The 20,689-nt window shown below is 43.8% G+C and overlaps 1 pseudogene; it reads right to left on the bottom strand.

The window, feature by feature from the left end:
- The window catches only part of LOC128110434 (40S ribosomal protein SA-like), a 44,552-nt pseudogene that overhangs the window by 1,529 nt on the left and 22,334 nt on the right, over nt 1–20,689 (bottom strand).

The raw sequence follows: 20,689 nt of genomic DNA, 5'->3' as shown, positions 1-20,689 counted from the left end.
TTTTTTCAAAGCGTCACATCATCCCTGCCCTTGCACTATATATTTTTGATGGCGGGGTAAAGACAAGAAGCCAGACATGACAGATCAAGATTTCAAAGGTTTTGTAGCCAGAGTCAAATCTTGTTTTTCTTTATAATCAGAAAAAAAAAAAAAGGGAATGGACTATGAATCTTTTTACAATATTACCTATCTACTTCTCCCTTGCAAAACGTGAGTAGTGTTAGTTGAGTTTTCGCAGGGTGGCCTAGAACTCATAGAGGTCCATTCTCCTGCTTCTGTCTCCTGAGTGCTGGGTTGAAAGGTGTGCACCACCATGTTCAGACAACTTTTTTTTTTCTTTTCGAAGCTGTTTCTTTTTTCTCCCCGCCCCCCCCCCCCCACCTTTGGTTTTCCATTTTGCTTGTGACCACTCTGTGATTGTTCCAATCCATTCAGCGGCTTGAGCAAGAGGAGCTGATGACCGTCCTCAGTGGCTAGCTGGGCACTCTGGTCTTTGGTCGGTGACTGGTGGCTAGGCACAGAGGCACCTGCACACTTTCAGACCCATCTGTCACCTCAGGCTGAGCGTCAGTGAACTCAGGAACTAGTGCTGTCCACTTCTTGGTCACAGCCTGTTCATCCCGGCTTGCTCTTCCTTCTGGATTGCTTCAGGATCTCTGTAGAAGGAGAGATCAGTCAGGACCTCCCATGGATGCTCACAGAAGATGGCGTCACACGTGTCCAGAACTCCCCAGGCCAGCATCCACATCAGACCCAGCCAGCCAGTGAGCTGCCAGGTTGTTGCATGGGACGGCGATGTGCACAATGCCACAGGAGAATCTATGTTACACGGAGTGAAGGTAGACAGGTTGAAATAAGTTGCCTTTGTGAGGGACTGGTGTTCGGCCCTGGGCTCAGTCACCACCAGAAGACTTGGCTCCCTGAAGGATGCTCGGAGCTGGTTAATGCAGCAGCCAGCAATTAGAGTGTCTCCGGTGGCAGCAGCAAAGGTCATCGCTGCTTACTGACCACAGTTCTTGGAGGAGACGTCAGTGACATCAGCAGGATTCTCCATGGCAACAATGGCTAGAGCTATCAGGAGCAGCTTCTCCCAGGTCTTCTTCGGATTTATGATGTAGATGCCATCACTGCCTTTTGTAGACGATTCCTTCTAGAAATCAAAGTTAGTCCCGCTAAAGTGGGTTCCTGCTGGAAGGACATCCCCCTCTTTCATTGGCAGGACGTAGAGACTCTGGACACTGTGAGCTTCTTTTCATTATGACCAGAAGCAAGAACCATACCCCATGGACTCCTCTTCGGGCAGTGTGGAAAAACCTGTAGATTTTTTGGGGGGAGGGTGGGGTGCGGAATAGTGTAATGACTAAATTATAGTAGTGTAAAGGAGACATCAAACCATGTAATAACCACAACACTCACTGTGGCTGTTCAGTAGTTTTTAATCCTAACTGTCCTATGGGACACCAGGAAGACTCATTTAATTGAGAAACACAGCCCCTTAAAATAGTCTCATGTTAAGGATTCCTTCTTTTTTTTTTTTAAATAAAACTCAAATTATATGCCCTACATGTGAACATTTGTTTTTAAATGTATGTCTTTTGATGATGATGATGATGATGATGATGGTGACTTTTAGTTGATTGTGTCCTAAAATTCTTAGTCCCAAATCTATACTGCTAGAGATGTGTTCTTTGGTTCTAGCGTTTGGTCAACTTTGACAACACACACACACACACACACACACACACACACACACACACACACACACACACACACTGAACGCAGTTCTTATTTGAGATTGCTTTTGTATAAACTGGATAAAAAATAGTCAACCTGAGGCTGGAGACAGAGTTCAGTAGGTAGAATGATGCTGCATCAGAACGCAGACCTGAGTTTGCACTCCAGCAACCATTTGAAAAGCAGCACGGGTCTCTCACTGGAACCCGGTATTTGCCAAATAGCTGGCTAGGCAGGCTGACTATAGAGCCCCAGGCATCTTCCTGTTTCAGCCTCCCCAATGCTGGGATTACAAACACTCCACGGATTCTAACTGTGCTATGGAATACTTTGAAGGCTCATTTCACTGAGAAATATGCACACACAAATGAATAAATAAAATGGAAAAAAAGAGAGACTCAAATTGACTCTGAAGCCTCACTTACCACTTAAAGATCCCCTGTAATAATAGCAGGTGATGTTTCCCTTTAGCATAGGCAGTTTGTCTGCTCAGGGATTATTTTTATAAGGGGAAAACTGATGTTTTCTAAATGAGACAGATCTTAGATCTGGAAGAGCTAATGAAAGCTTGGCTAAGGAAGTCAAAGGCCTTCATCCATTTTAATTATTGACTTTTTTTTTCCATCTGTCTATTTTACCATTGATCAGAAGGACTGAAGGTTGTAGGCACAACGAAAACTCTATACAATAGGCCAAATTTTACAAGCAAATTTAGACATTTGTCTATTAAAATAGTTCCATAATTACTTTGTAATTTAGTCAGAATGCCCCCCAGGTAGAAATAATGCTCTGTAAACAAGGATTCCTATTCTGCTGTTGATATTGAAACTGTTAAGAGTTGAAGATGTGGCTCGGTTGGCAGAGCACTTACCTACCATGCACTGAGCAGTGGGCTCTATTCCTGTCACCACGTGAACCAGGCACGGCGGCACGTATTTATAAGGCTAGCACTTGGAAGGGGAAGTGGGAAGATCAGAAGACCCAGGGGCAGCCTCAGCTAGGTAGTGAGTTTGAGGTCACAAAGAAAGATGAAATACGACATTTGCAGGAAAATGGAAACCATTATGTTAAAAGCTAAATAAGCCAGACTGAAAAAGACAAACGCAACATGCTTTCTCTCAAATGTGGAGTTTCTATATATGAATGTACGTATTATATATATATATACATTTATATATATACGTGTCTGTATTTATATGTCTTTGTAGACTGTGAAACTAGAAAAGGGATCGTGAGAGGAGAAAAAGAGAGCTTAAGGAAGGAGGAGTATAAGGTAATAAAGTCCTATAACAACGAGGAAGCAGAGAGGGGCACTGACTGGGGTTGGGAGGTCAACACCTGGGGCATGGGGGAGGGCAGTGGGGGACCAAGTGTAAAGACACATAAGTGTAAGGCTCGAGATGCAAATTATTACATTTACTGACAGAGAGAGAGGGAGGGAGAGAAAGAGAGAGGGAGGGAGAGAGAGGGAGGGTGAACACGCAACACAGCTGTGTCAAATCAGAGTACAAAGCAAGGCAGTGTTAGAGACACACAAAGAGTAACCTCGATGTTGCATAAAATAAAATAATACCCAAACAAAGGGAAAGCAGCTTTGGCATGGCAATTCTTATTATAAAAAGTGTGTACCAGAACCCAAATCGGATTAGCAAGCAGACTGGGGGTGGGGGGCAACGTGGTGATATATTGTGTACCCTACTAAAATGTAACTGAAGATCAGAGGACAGAACAAGCCACTAGACTAAACATAGAGGCCAGACAGTGGTGGCACACATCTTTAATCCTAGCACTTGGGAGGCAGAGATCCGTCTGGATCCCTGTGAGTTCAAAGCTAATGAGAGCCTGGCCCTGAACAACGTGAGATTGACTCAGTCTAGGAGAGAAACAGACCCAGGCAGTGGTGGCACACACTCCTTTAATCCCAGCACTACGAAGTAATATGGCTGGGCAGAGAAAGGTATGTAAGGTATGAGGAGACAGGAACTAGAGGCTTTTCAGCTGAAGGCTTTTTCAGCTGGAGAGCTTTTGGCTAAGGTCTCAGAGACATTCAGTCAGAGGAATTGTGGAGTAAGTGAGGTGAGACTCGGCAGTGGCTTATTCCTTTGTCTCTCTGATCTTTCAGCATTTACCCCAGTATCTGGCTCTGGAATTTTTATGAAAAGACAAATTTAACATTCGTATTACAGGGCAATATGGCTTCCTTCTTTTGTCCTTAAAGTAGATGGTGGCTGCACCTCATACCCCTGAAGGAAGCTAAACTTCACAATCTGATGTGATTGGCTAATGTTGCAAGGGGAAGGGAAACACAAATGCTTGCCAGGCTGGCTACCTTTGATTAAAAAAAACAATGTCGCTCACAGTAGGACATTTGTGTTTCTACATCTTTGAGGTCTAAGAAGGACTCAGTGAAAGGTCAAATATGAGTTCCTGTTTTAAGAGCTTAGAGAAGTCATTACAAATGGAAATGTCTTATAGAAGTGAGAAAACCCTGTTTTGTAAGTCAATAGTGTGCCGGGAAATTCCTTAGCAGATCCTAGCAGGTCCTGATGACTCAGGAAATCTCATAATCACATTTTTTTAGCCTTGTTTTTTTGTCAGGGAATACAGATGGTATCGGAATCACTTTTTCCTCTAGGCTTTATTTTCACGGGCTGTATAAATGTTTTCCTCTGATGCAGAATTTGTTTCCACTTGTGGATTACTAGAGAAGAGAGTAGAAAGAGTGGACAGGAAGAGAGGAAGTGGTAAGGTCAGACGACAGATGAGGATCGGAATTGAGAAAATTCAGACTCCCCAGTGTTCACCTTTAGTTCTGATATAGCCTCTAAAGGTTTTAATTAATAGCCTATGTTGATTTTTTTTTTTATAGGTTCCAAACTCTTACTAATCTTTGTACGTTGTAATTGCATCATTTCTGTTAGGTCACAGAAACCCGGGACAAACAGCTAACTCAGGTTCCTATTAACGTATCTAAACGGATGCTGCCAGCTCTCTCAGCATCACTCAGTACCTGTGGCTCTTCCCAGCACTTCTCATCCGGTCCCTACCCTAAACCTCTCACCCCCAGGAAGCTTCCGCTTCCCTTCCCCCAGCCTGATTCCTGTATAATCCAGGCATTTTGGCGTGGCCAATCTCTTGGGCTTTTGGCCTGGGCCACCTCTCTTGGTCAGCGGTTCCTCTCTGGCCACCATCCTCTTTCCATGGTCCAGTTTAGTCGGCCAGCCATGTTCACCCTGGCCTCTTCCCTCTGCCTGCTTTCTCCTTTATGTCTATGATAAAAACCTTCTCCGTACTTAGGAGTAATCATGTCCTCCTCCTTTTATTTCATTTTTTCATTCAATTTCTACTTTGGGGAGTTTAAAACTTCCAGTTAAAGTAGTCTGCCCAATTTGGATCTTTGGTTCTGTTGCCTAGAACTTCTAATATGTTGTGGGGGGGGGGGGGGCTTGCTTGAGAATATTGGGTTTTCCTCATTTTTTTAAGACTTAGAGGTTGAGTTGCTATTACTTTGCTATGTAAAATCGCCTGAGTATCCAAGGAGGGATTTCTCCAAAGCTTGCTTTCTCTCAGTTTCAGCTTCCATTTTAGGAGGGTTTTGTTGTTTGTTTCTTTGTTTGTTTCCTTTTTTTTTTCTTTTTCCTGAAAATTTCAACATTCTATGCCAGCTTCAAGGATTTGTGTTTTGGATCAGATCATGTGCTGTTTGGGGAATAGTTCTCTTGGGTCTTACCCTGAGACCGGTTCTCCCCAACTGCATCTAGGTCTATCCTGTGCATGTGTGGGTAGCTGAGGGATTGTCCCTTATGTGTATCTTCCTGCCTAACCCAATCCAAGGATGAAATACATTGTCTTGAGGCCACTGCCCATCTTGGGTAGACCGCCTGACATCTCTCACCTGTTAGGGTGGAAGGAACAAGTGTCTCTTCTCTTGGGTGTCTTTATGACAGGTGCTCAGACTCTCTAACTTTTATCTTCAATCAACAGGAGAGGACAAGGCCTAGATATCAAAGGGGGGGGTGGGAGGGAAAGTCAAATGCTATTGATCAAATTCTCTGAAAACAAACACAAGGATCTTAAACAACCAGCTAGGAATAAACAAATGGGTGACTTTTTTTTTTTGAAGGAATCCACCCCCATGTCTCACTTTCTTCAGAGCATCTCTTAGCCCTTATGCTTAAGCCTATATTAAAATATCAGCCGGGCGGTGGTGGCGCACGCCTTTAATCCCAGCACTCGGGAGGCAGAGCCAGGCGGATCTCTGTGAGTTCGAGGCCAGCCTGGACTACCAAGTGAGTTCCAGGAAAGGCGCAAAGCTACACAGAGAAACCCTGTCTCGAAAAACCAAAAAAAAAAAAAAAATATATATATATCAGTACTAAGCCCCAACTCTCACTCATAAAAACACGAGTAAACCAATGAACCTTCAGTTGAAACCAAAGGGAGTTCCGGGTCCTATAAAGAACTCACCAACGTTCACCTGGGAAGGCGGTGTGAATGACTTCGCACCAGTCACTAGTCTAGGAAACTCCTCCAATGGAGCGGGTCGTCATCAGGGCCCACACTGGCACCACAGTTGACTCACAGTGATTCAGAGGTAGTTTATTCTGAGCCAAATGGCCCAGGAAATGTATCCAGGTTGCCCAGAATAGTGCACTCCATTGCAGAAGCAGTTACTTGAACTTTCACAGTCTCAGAACAAAAGAAAGCCCTAAGTCAAGGGGAGGTGGCTAGGTCAACAGCATGCTTGCAGTCCAAGCATGAGGACCTGAGTTCAAATCCCCTGTACCTACATAAAAAGACGGGGGTGCGAGCCAGGGATGATGGCCACGATTTTAGTCCCAGCACTCAAGAGGCAGAGGGGAAACAAGCAGATCTCTGAGTTCCAGAGATCCATATTGAACTCCAGGCCGACTTGATCTACACATTGAGTTCCAAGTCAGCCAGGGATACATAGTGAGACCCTATTTGTTTATAAAGGGGGGGGGGAAGATATGGCAGCATGTTCCTATAACTCTCTAAAACTGGAGAGACACTCAGAAGGATCCCTAGGGTTCATTGCCAGCCAGCCTAGTTGAATCTACGATTCAATGAGAGCTCTTATCTCAACAAAAGGAGGAAGGCAACCAAAGAAGACACCCAATGTTGACCTCTGACCTCTGCATACACGTGTACCCCCAGAGATACACACCAACACAAATAAGGAAAGACAGAAAGGGAAGGAAGGAAGGGGGGAGGGAGGGGGGAAGGAATAAAAAGAGAGAGAAAAGCATTTACCAAATACATCAGTGAGGACATTAGAAAAGTGGGTTACAGGGCTGGAGAGATGGTTCAGAGGTCAAGAGCCCTGGCTGTTCTTCCAGAGGTCCTGAGTTCAATTCCCAGCACCTACATGGCAGCTCACAACTGTCTTGAACTCTAGTTCCAGGAATCTGATACCCTCCTCAGACCTCCCCAGGCATGGTTCACAGGCATACACACAGGCAAAATACTCATGCACATAAAATAATATTTAATTCATTATATATATTAAAGCAAGGTGGGTTACAGGAAAGTAGAGAAAATTCTGCTATGGATTTCAGACGTTTGCTGGTAATATTCTTAGCTTCGGGCTAGTAGAAGCGACTACGCTGCAAAGGTAATTTATTCCAAATGTTCTGCTTCCTAGTTGAACGTGTGTTAGGTCAGACACAGAGGTAGGCAACAAATGGATATTATTAAGGGCGAACGCAGCCCAGGAGAATTTGGCTCTAGATATGTAACATTCCAATTCTCTGCATCAAGAAGTTCTCAACATTCAATCAGCCTTGTAGAATCTTCAACGTGGGCCTCTTCCACCCGCCACGCCCCCCCCCACCCCCACCCCCAGGGAACCTGAGTTCACACCATCAACTCTGACGTCCGAGGGACTTTCACAACCTTTAACAACTGAATCTCAGTGCTGGTCCTTTCTCATGCCTAACTGCCGCCTCACCCTTTGCTTCCAAACCAGTAAAAGGGTGATTCCCAGCCAGGATTCCAGACATCCGGACATAGCTCCCTCCACTACAAATTCTCTTCTTCGTACAAATTGCCCATCCTCCAACGGGGCACCCGCTGTGACTCTCACAAATCAACAGAGAGAAACACCAACACAATAGGGCTTTCTTGCCTCAAGTATCTGAACACTCTGTGGCTTTAGGAATACCTCAGAAGCGTCTCAGCCTCCTCTCCTCTCACTGCTAGCTTTAGAAAGCTTTTTTTGGTAATCACTGAAAAATTGCTGTGGCTTACTCTAACTGGTCCGCTTGGGTTAGAAGCCTAGCCCTGCGTTAGATTTTGGACTCACGGGAAGGAATTTACTGATAGAAGAAAGGCAGAGTCTCCTGAAGGCCCTGTGGAGTACTGTAACCAGTGCGCCAGGGAAATAGATGGTTATGAAAGTAGGGTCGTTCTTCCTTGTTAGAGTTGAATGGTCAAGCCTGAAGAGACTATGAAGGTGAACTGGTCAAACATTTTTAATTCACATTTGTAGAAACTTTACATTTTTATTTACTCACTTGCTTTCCAGAGTGGCCAAGTGGCTTCTAATGAAGACTATTGGGCCTTGATAAGACCTTGATAGCCTTTTCCCAGAGTTCCAGAAGAGATGCTACCTGTGGTAGATTAATTAATCTGAGGGATACTCGAATAAACCCCATACACGGAACTCTTTAGTCCATTCCCTTTATTCTTCTGAGTCAGTTCTCTCTCTACACAGCTTCTGTTCTGCTCTCTGATTTTGCTTCTTTCATGCCTGATTTCTCTCTATATTTTTCTGCTGTGCCATCTAAGTGCTATCTTAATTCCTTCATCTAGTTCTGCCCCGTCTAGGTTCTCATCCATCTAGTTCTTTCCATCTCCTTCCTCATCTTGTTCTTCCTCATCTTGTTCTTCCCCCACCTGGCTCTTCCTCATCGTCCATCTCGTTCCTCTAGTTCTCTCTTCTAGTCCTCCAATCTAGTCCTCTCTAAGTCTCTGAGGTTTACAGTTATAATACTCACACAATAGCAATGCTCTGGCTAAGGCAAGGTCACCAGGCTTGAATTCCTTCAGGGTCAAAAGGAGGGGTGATAAGATCCACACAAAAGAGCAGTAAGTGTCAGCCATCATCTGCAACCCAAAAGGGAAGTGGCCAATGGGGAATGAATCAACTGAGGGCTAAATTGGGTTAATAGATTTGAGAAAGGGAATTTATGTACTCAAGCTATATTCTTAGAAGTGGTTAGGTAAAGTGTCAGGAGTCTATCAGCAACGAGTGAAAATAGAACTGCCTTACTTTCCTTTGGCCTCTTATCTGTCCAAGTTATCTTGGCTGCTGCAGTTTTCTGGCAGGGCGGGAGAGTGCACTCTGTGGCTAGACAAACTGAGTCACAGACTGATGTACCTGGTAAGTAAAAACTCTTTAGTTCTGAATTAATTAATCTAGAGCAGAGACAGCATTTGGAGGAAAGAAGGTTAAGCTTGATTAGCACATCCGCCAGGCCTTCTTAGATAGTCGGGATGCTGAAGTCTGTTCTTAGAAAGTCTGGGAAGAATCTCAGATAAGATACTTTCAACTGGAGAAGGTCCTGGCCAGATGTTGCAAATGATGATAATTACAGAAAGGCCTGAAATTAGGGGTCTTGACTGTGTCTGTTGTAGCATAGTTAGGGGAAGTTTGTCCAAATATTCCAACAGTAATGGGGAAAATGTGCCCAATGAATGATCAAACACACTGTTTTTAGGAATGGAAAAGCTGCAATAGCACATGAGAAATTCATAGCAGGAAACGGCTAATATTCAAAAGCCAATATCACCAAGACTCCTTAAGCCCTGGCTTTTCCCTCTGGAAAGTCCCTTGGCTTCTTCCAGGTGTAGCTTTGTCATAGTCAGCTGAATTCCTACTTCATATTTCTGCAGCTCCTAGCAGACTCATCTATAAAGCATGGGTAACAGTGCCTGCTTTGAATGGATATTGACACAATTAAGTGAATGGTGTATAACTAAAGATTCTAAGTTCTAATAAATGGGTAGGTATTGTTTACATCTACTGCCATTTTAATAGGGCTTAATACTACATTTTCATTGTGTACATGGTGTTTAACCTAACTCTTTCCAGAAGTGAGGGTTCGTGACTTACATCATCTAGAACATTTCATTGAGGGCCCACTTTATAGTCTTCAAATCTATATTAAATAGACAAAAGGATCTAACATTGCAAGGAGCACATCATGACGAGACAGAGACAGAGACAGAGACAGAGACACAGAGAGAGCATGCACATGTGTCTGGATATCAAAGAACAGCTTAGGGGATTGGTTTCTCCTTCCATCATGTGGATCCCAGGCATCAAACTCAGTTCTCCAGACTTGTCAGCAAGCACCTTTGCCCTTTGCCCATGGAGCCACCACACCGTACCACACCTCTTATGGCTTTTAAACACCTTCTTTTGTAACATTGCCCTTGAGACTCTAAGTGGAAGGCAGCAGTCAGATTCCAGACTGACTGCTTGTCTGTGTGTTGCTTGTGTCTCGGTTCTCGCTGTCCAGTTCAGGAGGCACTGTCATGTGATGATGATTTTAGTGACAACACTCGATAGTCTGGCTGCCCTCAACCAGTGTTCACGGGTACATAATCCAGATATGACATCCATGACTCACCAGACTGTATAAATCACTGGTGTTCTATATCAAGCCAAGCCTTCTCTTTTGGCATGGCATGTTTCAAGTACCCACATTGTTCCCTCCAGCCTCTCCAAGTTTTGTTGTGACTGACAACACAAAAGAGTTCTGTGTGTCTTGCCTACTTGGACAAAGGTCAGTTCGTGTGCTGCCCTCCCAGGCGTTCGTTATACAAGTAGTTTCTTTAAAGTTCAGATGCATGTACTTCATTAAATATTCAAGAATTTGGAATTGTCATAAGATAGGATTTGAACCAAAAAAAAAAAAAAATCAGCAATAGCAGTGAAGAGACATGAGTCTGATAAGGAAGAACACTGCAATATATTATTTACATCTCCTCTCCTATTTAATGGTGTTTAACACGTAGTAGGTGTTTTACTGGGGGGTCTTTCTAGTGGCAAGTTCTTGTTAGTGACACCACCTGATGTTTTGGCTAAGCTTAAATCCAGGATTCTACGTAACAGCTATACTGCACTGATTCTATTGTTAAATATTTCTTGGTTGATTTTAATGACTAGCTATATAAATTAAACATAAAATTAATCATAGGCCTTTTCCAAAGACCTAGTCTCGATTTACTTTTTAAAATGTGGGTTGGGAAAGGGTCTTTTGTTTTGCTTCTTGAAACAGATGCTCTCTATCAAACCTCTGGTTAACCTCAAACTCACTGTGTAGCCCAGGCTGACCTTGAACTTTCAACCCTCTTGTCTCAGCCTCCTGAGTACTGGGATTACAGGCACAAGCCACTGTGCCTGGGTTTATGTAAATGGATTTTTCTTTGGGCCTCCAGCTCACAAAACAACGACAGAGACTTCTTATTAATTATGAAAGCTTGGCCTATAGCTTAGGCTTGTCCCACTAGCTCTTATAACTTAAATTAATCTATTGTTTTAAATCTATGTTTTACCTCGTGACTTTTTACCTCTCTTCCATCTTGTACCTCCTGTTTCCTCTGGATTCATCTCCTGTTTTCTCTCTGCCTGGAAGTCCCACCCAACCTCTCCCTGACTAGCTATTGGCCATTCAGCTCTTTATTAAACCAATCAGAAGGTGCCTTGGAAAAGGCACATCTTCACAGTGTGTGAAAAGATTATCCCACAACAGCTTTAGGCTTACTTTGAAGGTTTGCAACATCAGTCATTAAATTAGATGAGGAAACCCGGGCAGCTGGAAGAAGGCAGGGCACAGGAAGCAAAGCTGTTCCTCCCGTCAGTTCCTGAGAAGGAGCTATCCCAAGTGGTGGCTAAAACACCACCCGTCACTGGCATTACTGAGGTCTTCACTTAAGGTTTGTTTTGTTTGGGGCTTTAACCCATTTGTTTCACCACCACACACCAAGGCAGCTTGCTTCCTGTGGGTGAAAGCTTGACTGTCCAGAGGATCTTGTGACTATACCCTAATGTAATCACCTGCCCTGTGTGAGGACATCTTAGTTATCATCCTCACTGGAGAGCGTGAGTTAGAAATTAATCGGCAAACTATTTTCTCCAGTCTTCAGACTTATATTGAGAGAGAATGGAGAGATTTGAGTAATGGGATTGTTGGAGAACACGAAATTGAACTCCTCAAGTGTGCCTCTGCCTTCCCTAAACTAAACCCGGCCTTTTCTAGGAGATACTCATCCTTGCTAAATTTCCTAAGAAAGGTTACTTGATGAGTCATTGGCAGAAAGATCCAAATATAGTTTCCAGAAAATAGAATCATGAGCCCCAGGAAAGCAGAACTTTCAAAAGGCTACACACTCACCACCAAAGTGCAATCACTTCCGGTGGGAAACTAATTTCACTTTCTCTTTCATGGAAAACAGAAGTGACAGGAAAGGATTTTTTTTCTGCTTTTACTTTTGTTTTCCTAAAAATCTATTTCCTGTGGGAACAGAAATCAGATCATGCCATCCCTCAAACAAATAAGCAAACAAACAAACAAACAAAACCCGTCAAGTGGTTTTTCTATGGGAAAGCTCCTCTGATTGTCTCTGTGCCCTATCTATACACCACATGCTCCCTCCCTCAGTGTGCCCCAGACATCCCAGAGTGGCATCCATTCCTGGACATGCCAAATTCATTCTCACTCTAGGGCCTTTGACCTTGTTGGACTGTCCATCCAGACATCACTTGACAGCTTTCTTCTGTCATTCAGGCCAGCTCAGCTGCCAGCCTCCTCTTCTGACAGACTCACTCTGACTACCCATGTGTCAAGTAACCTGTCCTTCGCTCCCTCACTGACCCCACCCACTCATGGCCTGCTTTGCTTGTTTATTTACAGTGTGCTCTCCTTTTGCGTTGACCTTGCTTACTCCTCTTGACCTAGGTAAACTTGAAAACCACCTGGCTTTACTGGACGACCTGCAACCTCTAGAACTATGTCTGTCATGACCTAGGAAGGACCTGTTAGCTGAGTAGAGCGTGTGGTGACTCAAGTTCTCGGACATACAATTAAGAATGCTGCACCCCTGAAGACAGAAATGAGGACTGGGTCTTTCTTGTGAATCTTTCTAAAAACTACAGTCTAGAGTTGAGATTGAAAACTCAGCGGTGACCTTTGATACAGATGGCACAAAGGGGGAAAATGGGCACAAAATGGGACAGTGGTGCGGGGGAGTAGAAGTCTGCAGAACCCTCCATGGACCAGATATTTAAAACTGAAGGATCAGATATTTTTTTTTTTTTTTTAAGTTTGGATTTTTTTTTTTTTTTTAAAGATTTAGCTATTTATTATAAGCGCCAGAGATGGTTGAGAGCCACCATGTGGTTGCTGGGAGTTGAACTCAGGACCTCTGGAAGAACAGTCAGTGCTCTTAACCACTGAGCCATCTCTCCAGCCCCCAGGACCAGATATTTTTAAAGTCTTGGAAAGAGTGATTTAATCCTATACACAGCAACTCCAGTGTAACTTTCAATAGAGGGTCTTTACTTCTTTAGAAGGCTATTGCCGTTATTAAAAACATCACATTGACACATGCGCTTAAAATAATTCTATTTCCTTGCTCTTGTATCAGGCGCAATGTGGTAGGTGCATTACATGCAGGATCTTACCTGTGGCCAGGGGATTAATCTTTGTTCCAGATGAGGACATCAAGCCGGAGAGAGAGATTAAACAACTTGTCCACACCCTAGACAGAGCAGAGACGGCCCTCTGAACTTGAATCCACTGTGATAGACAAGAGATGGCCTTTTTGACTCCAGTGTGTTTAAAGGGTCTTGGAATGATAGTTTTAAATCCCCGCCATTCCGTGTTTCATTACACCCAGCCTGATGTAACTAACACTGCCGTTTCCAGTCTGGCCCCTACCTGGGTGCTTGGGTTTTCAATTTGGTTTGATTGGTTTACCGGAACAGATCCCGGCCTCAAGCAAGCCAAAGGAGTCCCATCCTGAGCCCTTGAGGTCTCACTCTGTGACCCTCACCTGATCCCCCCCCCCCCCCACTAGCTCCTGCTCTCTGCAGTGGCCCCTGCTGTGCTTGATCCAGTGACAGGAGACTTTAAGACTCAGCGCGAACATGGAGGAAACATGGGTGTTATGCTGGTTTCTGTCTTATTATGTAAGATTTGGAATAAGTGTGTGGAAGGAAAGGGGGGTATATTAGCCCAGACAGGGGAGAAGTCTCCTGGGTAGAGCAAGAAGAATAGAGACCAGACAGCTGAAGTGACAATTTTACCCGGAACATGGGAGACTTTGCTGCGGAGTGTGCAGTGTCTCTTCCTCTTCCCCAAGACGTGGTCGGTGAAGATACCATTGTCAGGATTGTCCCTTTTTGTCATCCTATTTGAGGAGTCATTGTTTTGTTGGGGGACGCGGGCTCTGTGGTTTTGTTGTTGTTTACAAAATAATGATCTGAAAAGCGTCACAGGAAGAAAGCAAGCCATCCCAAGAAGGCCCAACCAGCTTTGCAATAGCAAATACTGGGACTAGAAAATCATGTTGCCCCGTGTTTGCAAAGGAGTCCTTTCTCCTGACTGCCTCCTTTGTAATATCTATCTATCTATCTATCTATCTATCTATCTATCTATCTATCTATCTATCTACCTATCTACCTATCTACCTATCTACCTATCTACCTATTATATGTGTATGTGTGTATGTATGTATATACACATATATACCATGTATTACATATATCTAATATATATATATATACATATATATACACACACACATAAAGTTTTTTCTTGGCAAAGTTATGAGAATTGAATTTGATCACACTCATAAAGAGCCTAGTATGTTATATTCTAGGCCAAATTTTTTCCTTTCCCTATATTGAAAGGAAATTCTCTTTGTGATGCTCATCAATTAGTTCTGGATCTACTCTGCAAAATGTAGTGATTCTGAGACCTTATCCATTGAAAAGTAGCCTTGGTCCGGGTCCTTCAAGAGAAAGTGCATGCTAGTATCTCTGCATTTAGTTGTCCTAAATTTTAAATGACTTTGCAATTACCGTTTCACCAGCCAATTAAAAAACAAAACAAAACCACTTTCAGGAGAGAAATGAGATAAAGATTAAAAGTGGAGCTAAAGGGAGCAAAAATTCTTCCGATATTCAGGAGGTCGGATCAGTGGCCACTGGGCTATGTCAATTTTTCCAAAGGCAAAGGAACCAGCTGTGCAGACTAGCTCCATGAGCTCTCGCCACTAGCCACAAATGAGCTGGTGCTCCTGCTGTGGGCTTGGGTTCTCATAGTTTCGAATAACCAAATACAAAAAAATAGGTGGGGTTTTATCAATAAGGAACATTTAACATCCTCTCTCCCCAGCCAGGCATGGTGGCATACATACGCCTTTAATCCCAGCACTCAAGAGGCAGAGACAGGCAGATGTCTCTGAGTTCAGAGCCAGCCTACCTGATCTACACAGTGTGCCTGGCAAGCCTATCTCAAAAATTCATTAACTAATTAATTCATCCCTACTTGAATAAAAATTCCAGAAGTAGACAGTTGCAGGGGAGGCTGAATGGGTTGGCCATGTGAGTCACACAGATGGGCTATCATTCTCCTTCCCTGTGTTACTATGGTTCACGCACAGACAAAACATGGCCGCAGATGGCGTGTTTTCTTCATGTGACTCTTTTTTTTACAGAGCTTTCCAGATTCATGTCCTCAAGATTTCTCAGAGCCTAATGGCCAGAAGTTGAACATATACTGACACCCCAAGTCAGTGCTTTCTACACGTTTCATGTCATGACACAACCAGATCTGGAGCGTATCTGGACGAGGTGGCTGGCAATTAAATTGAGAATGTCTCAGGACGTCAGCCTCTTAGCTTCACTCTAATGTTCCAAGGGCTTACGGGATCAATACCTGGTCACACTAGATCCACTCGAGACATACCAGGGCATTGCAGGTACGTAGATTGGTATACAGTATTTGTCACAAAGCGATACTTCAGTGACAGACCACAGGTCTAGTGTTGTCTGGAAGTTCCATACATAAGGGGGCTAAAACATTCAAACCATCTAGCAATGCTACAGCTGTGATGAAACCCTTACATCACACATGACTCCTGTTTGAAGTGAGGCTGGTACAAAATCACTGTTCTGTCAGCAGTATAAAAAAAGTGTAGCAATACAATCATGAGCAGTATATAGTACTTGAAAATGATGACAAACAATTATGTTACTGGCTTATATACTTTTATTTTTTTACTTATTAATTTTTGGGGGATATTTTTTCAAGACAGAGTTTCTCTGTGTAGCCCTGGCTGTCCTGGAACTTACTCTGTAAACCAGGCTGGCCTTGAACTCAGAGATCCACCTGCCTCTGCCTCCCAGGTGCTGGGCCAACACCACCCAGTTTATTAATTATTTTTTAGTGTTCACCTACATAAAAAAAAAAAAAAAAAACGTTTCCTATGAAACTGGGATATTCTGGTGGTAACCTCAAATGTGTCCTGTTTCCCACATCTCTAGATTGCCTCAAGGCATGGAGCGACTGAACTTCAGCAGTTAGGTTTGCAGAAGTACTCACACCGTACTCACACTGACAGATGCCTAACAGTTCCCAAAGCATCTCCCATCACTAAGAGGTGCATGACTGTACGCTGGCCTAAGACACAAGGGAGGAGAGAGCATGTCCACATACAAGCTCTGGGGAGAGAAAGAGCTGCCAGCAGGGAGGGAGTTGTTCGTCGAGGGTGCAGCCAACAATATCAAACACATTTTCCAAAGTACCTGATCCCTTTCTAGCCTGGGAGGAAGCATTTTGTGGAGGAAGAAACCGACGTTAATTTAAATGATTTATTTGGGTTTGAAGAATCAGTAATGGGCCCCACATGGTACAGTGGTTGCAGATCCAGGGATGTGCTGGCCCATGCTTAACAAGTGGCCCTCCAAATGTGGTCCTGACAGGCCTGTTGGCTAATCTGTTACTGATATGAGGGACTTTGTGGTTGAACTGGATGTTTTTGTAAAGCATCATGTAAAAGCTATAGATATGACATGCCTAGTTTAATCAGCAGGAAACATTTTCTCGGTCCCTTTCTGAAGATGAGACAAAAAGGCACTAGCAAGCCTTTATCTGTCGTGTTTGCTACTTTCCAAAGTGCTAGTTCTCCCTTTACAGCCAATTTCAAGTCACCAAAATTACGTCTCTGAATTTCCCCTGCTCGAACACAATATGCAGAAATTACCTCAGAAACACAGGTCAAACGAAAAATACTAAAAGCAAAGTGGAGGTGATTCATTTCAATCATGTGCAATCTTTATTTAAATGGACCTAACTACATTAATAGTTAATTTCTATTTTTATTTATTTATTTATAAATGATTTCTTTAAAAAAAAATAATTCATTTAACTTTATGTGCATTGGTGTGAAGGTGTCAGAGCCCCTGGAACTGGAGTTACAGACAGTTGTGAGCTGCCATGTGGGTGCTGGGAATCGAACCCGGGTCCTCTGGAAGAGCAGCCATCAAACCCGGGTCCTCTGGAAGAGCAGCCAGCGCTCTTAACTGCTGAGCCATCTTTCTGAGCCCTATTATTTATTTATTTATTATTTGCTTATTTATTTACTTATTTATTTTGGTTTTTAGAGACAGGGTTTCTCTGTACAACAGCCCTGGCTGTCCTGGAACTCACTCTGTAGCCCAGGCTAGCCTTGAACTCACAGAGATCCACCTGCCTCTGCCTCCCTAGTGCTGGCATCAAAGGTGTGTGCTACCGTACCTGACATCAGTTATTTTTAATCATGGCTATATTTAGCAACAGCTCTCAAAACTTCTAGAAGTTAACTGAGCATACAGTTTATCTGTCTGACAGTAATATCAGCCCTCTCTGCAGCCTGTGTTACTGTCATGTAAAGGCTAGTTGTGACCATTATCCGGAAAAAGTCCAGGGTACCAGTCCTTGCTTTCTGTGACAATTCTGAGTAATTGCTGCCTCTCTGGAGCTTGGCTTTCTCTTCTGTAAAGGAGGCTACCATAGTCCTTGGCCTGTCCCCACACAGGGTTTGTTGACAGGATTAAGTCAACAGGTCTCTGTGACTGTACTGATAAAAGGCTTTATTGTGATGGCCATTTATTTAATTACTAGTTTCCAACCAAGCTGTCATTGTTAAAATGCAAAACTGTTGCCATTTTACTTTCAAGGATGTGGTTTAGTTCAGGCTCTCCCACAATGTCAGGAATAGAAATGCCAAGGTGAATTGTTTTTGAGAAGTCCCCTTAAAATTTACTAGTAGTTACTAATTAAAAATAGTTCCCCCGGGGTCAGTCTGTAAAGTGCTTGCTATGAAAGTGTGAGGAGCTGATGTCAGACCCCAGGCATGCATGTAAAAAGCCAGGTGTGGTGGTGTCTATCTCTGTAACCCTAGGGTAGGGGAGATGGAGTCTTGATGGCTGGCTGTTCAGTCTAAGTGAAATGGCAAACTCCAGGCTCAGGAAGAGACCCTGTCTCAAAATAAATAAGTAAATAAAGAGGAAGACACTGGATGTCAACCTCTGGCTTCCACACAGGCATGTGGATGCACACCCTCATACACCATGTGTACAGAGTTACCTCTGCCTGAAAAACGTCCCCCCAATTCTTTATCAAGCTAACCTCTTATTCTAAACATCTGGGCTCAAGTCACCTCCTCCACTGCCCCATTTACCACCTTCATGGCGCCGAATTTTATTTTATTTGAGACAGGGTATTTGAGACACAGATGTAGTTTTGGTGCCTGTCCTGGATCTCGCTCTGTAGTCCAGGCTGGCCTCAAACTCACAGAGATCCGCCTGCCTCGGCCTCCCGAGTGCTGGAATTAAAGGCGTGTTGCCACCGCCACCAGGCCACCTAATTTTATTTATTCACTTCTTTGTGAATGTCCCTCATTCTAAGGCAGGTTCTGTGGGGTCAGGGATCCTTTCCATCCATGTCATCTACCACCACATCCAGCCCAGTGCCTGACATACAATGACTATCTGTCAGACAGAGGCGCTTATCTGCTAAGAGCCCGTGTTAGGCCATAGCCACATGCTGGGCCTTGAGGGAAGAGGCCCTTCACTAGTGCATGGCTAGCAGTGCTTAGAGTTGTTCACATTTTTCTCAGGGACCAAGCGGAGACACAGAAACAGCAAAAGATGGCTGGCTCCCTTCTGCCCTGTCCTGGGAGGGCTACCCTGCCCCCTCCCGCACCTCAGTGGTGATGTCACATAGGGCAGGATTCTCTAACCCTTCTCAGTCCTCCACAGTCCTGTAAACAGCTGTTTTTCATTAACATGATATGGTGAGGGGGGAGAGGGAGGGAGGGAATGGGGTGGGGCACCCCACCCCTGAATGAAATTAGTTTAGTGCTATCTACTCATTTGTCCAAGCTCAGTAGAAAATGGCTAACAGAAACTGCATTTTGGATTAAGCTTTTCAAATCAAGGAAGAGAAAAATGAGAGCCAGAAAGGGGAATGAGATAAGAAGAGTGCAGAAGAAAGCGAGAAGAGAGACCAGAAGAAGACTCACCAGAGGACACAAGAAGAGGCTTTGGGAGAGAGACAGGCACGCACCAGGTAGTGAAGCGCACCAGGTAGTGAAGCGTGTGAGCGGGCGAGCAAGCGGCAGAGGAAGGGAGAGCTGGACCTCTGGCACACTTGGTTTCCTAACTCTTGGGGAGTGCTCAGCTTGTGGTGGAAGAATGGCTGGCTGGCTGGGGGCGGGGGCTCCTCAGGCATCCTTCGGTGGTGGTGGTGGTGGTGGTGGGGGTCACTTACATGCCGGAGAAGCACTTTGAGAGGTCCAGGTGAGGCCCTCTCAGGGCTGAGTCTCTGGGTGCATCCACAATAGTTATGGAATAAGGACTTTAGTCCCCGCGCCCCCCCCCCCATACTTTTTCTTCTTTTAAAATGAGGGTTGTAGAGGAAAGGGAGAGAGTACTGAGTGTAACTAGATTTGTTTGTATGCTAAGAGCTCATCTTTAACGGGAGACTATTGAGTGTGCTAGGCTTTAACTGTATCTTAGTAGTTCATCTCAATATCAGGCCTTAGCTTTCCTACTGTAGCTTAGTGCTTGCCCCAAGTCTCTCAATTCCTAAGCTACTGGAGCACTCTGAAACTGACCTTTCAACTCCCTTTCTCTTTGTTAACTAAAATATAAAAATCAGATTCTCTGTGTGCAATATGATAGTTTTGTATATGTAAAAATGATCAAACTGATATTTTACCAAAACTTATTGTGAAGACTTTGAATATGTTGGAAGATGAAGTAAAGCCATAGAATTCAAAACTGAAAAACATTTAACCCTCTTATTCCCAAAGTTTCTTCCCTCCTAAATATATTTCCCCTTGCTTCATAGAAGATTTAATAAGAGAGTTGGGTGTGGTGGCACACGTCTTTAATCCCAGCACTGAGGATGCTGAGGCAGGTGGATCTCTGTGTGTTCAAGGCCAGCCACGTCTACACAGTGAGTTCCACGCAGCCAAGACTATAGAGAGAGACCTTGCCTCAAACAACAAAGAAATTTAATAAGATAAGGGAATATCATAATCAACATTTTAGACGATATTAATACGTCTTATTTGAAGTTTTTAAATGTTAGCTTTATAGCTCACAAGTTTCCTCATTCATTCGAAAATATCCTTACAAATTGTGTCCAAAATGAGACTTGGTAGGCACAGCTGACTGGCTGTGACACATTGGGAAGACTCCTGAGAAATCTCCTTATGATTACATTTTGAATTTTTCTACCTCTTCTGTTACCCAGGCTTTCTTACAAAGATAGAACAGTGAGGCTTCAGGAACGTAAACCTTAACGAAGCCTGACAAAACCCTCCCAATTCTCTATAGAGTATACAGATGACTCAGCTTTTCTTTCAACAT

The sequence above is a fragment of the Peromyscus californicus genome, unplaced genomic scaffold, assembly GCF_007827085.1.
Source record: "Peromyscus californicus insignis strain IS unplaced genomic scaffold, ASM782708v3 Scaffold_15__1_contigs__length_86483966, whole genome shotgun sequence".
Taxonomy (NCBI): Eukaryota; Metazoa; Chordata; class Mammalia; order Rodentia; family Cricetidae; genus Peromyscus; species Peromyscus californicus.
This window is presented reverse-complemented; position numbering and strand designations above follow the sequence as displayed.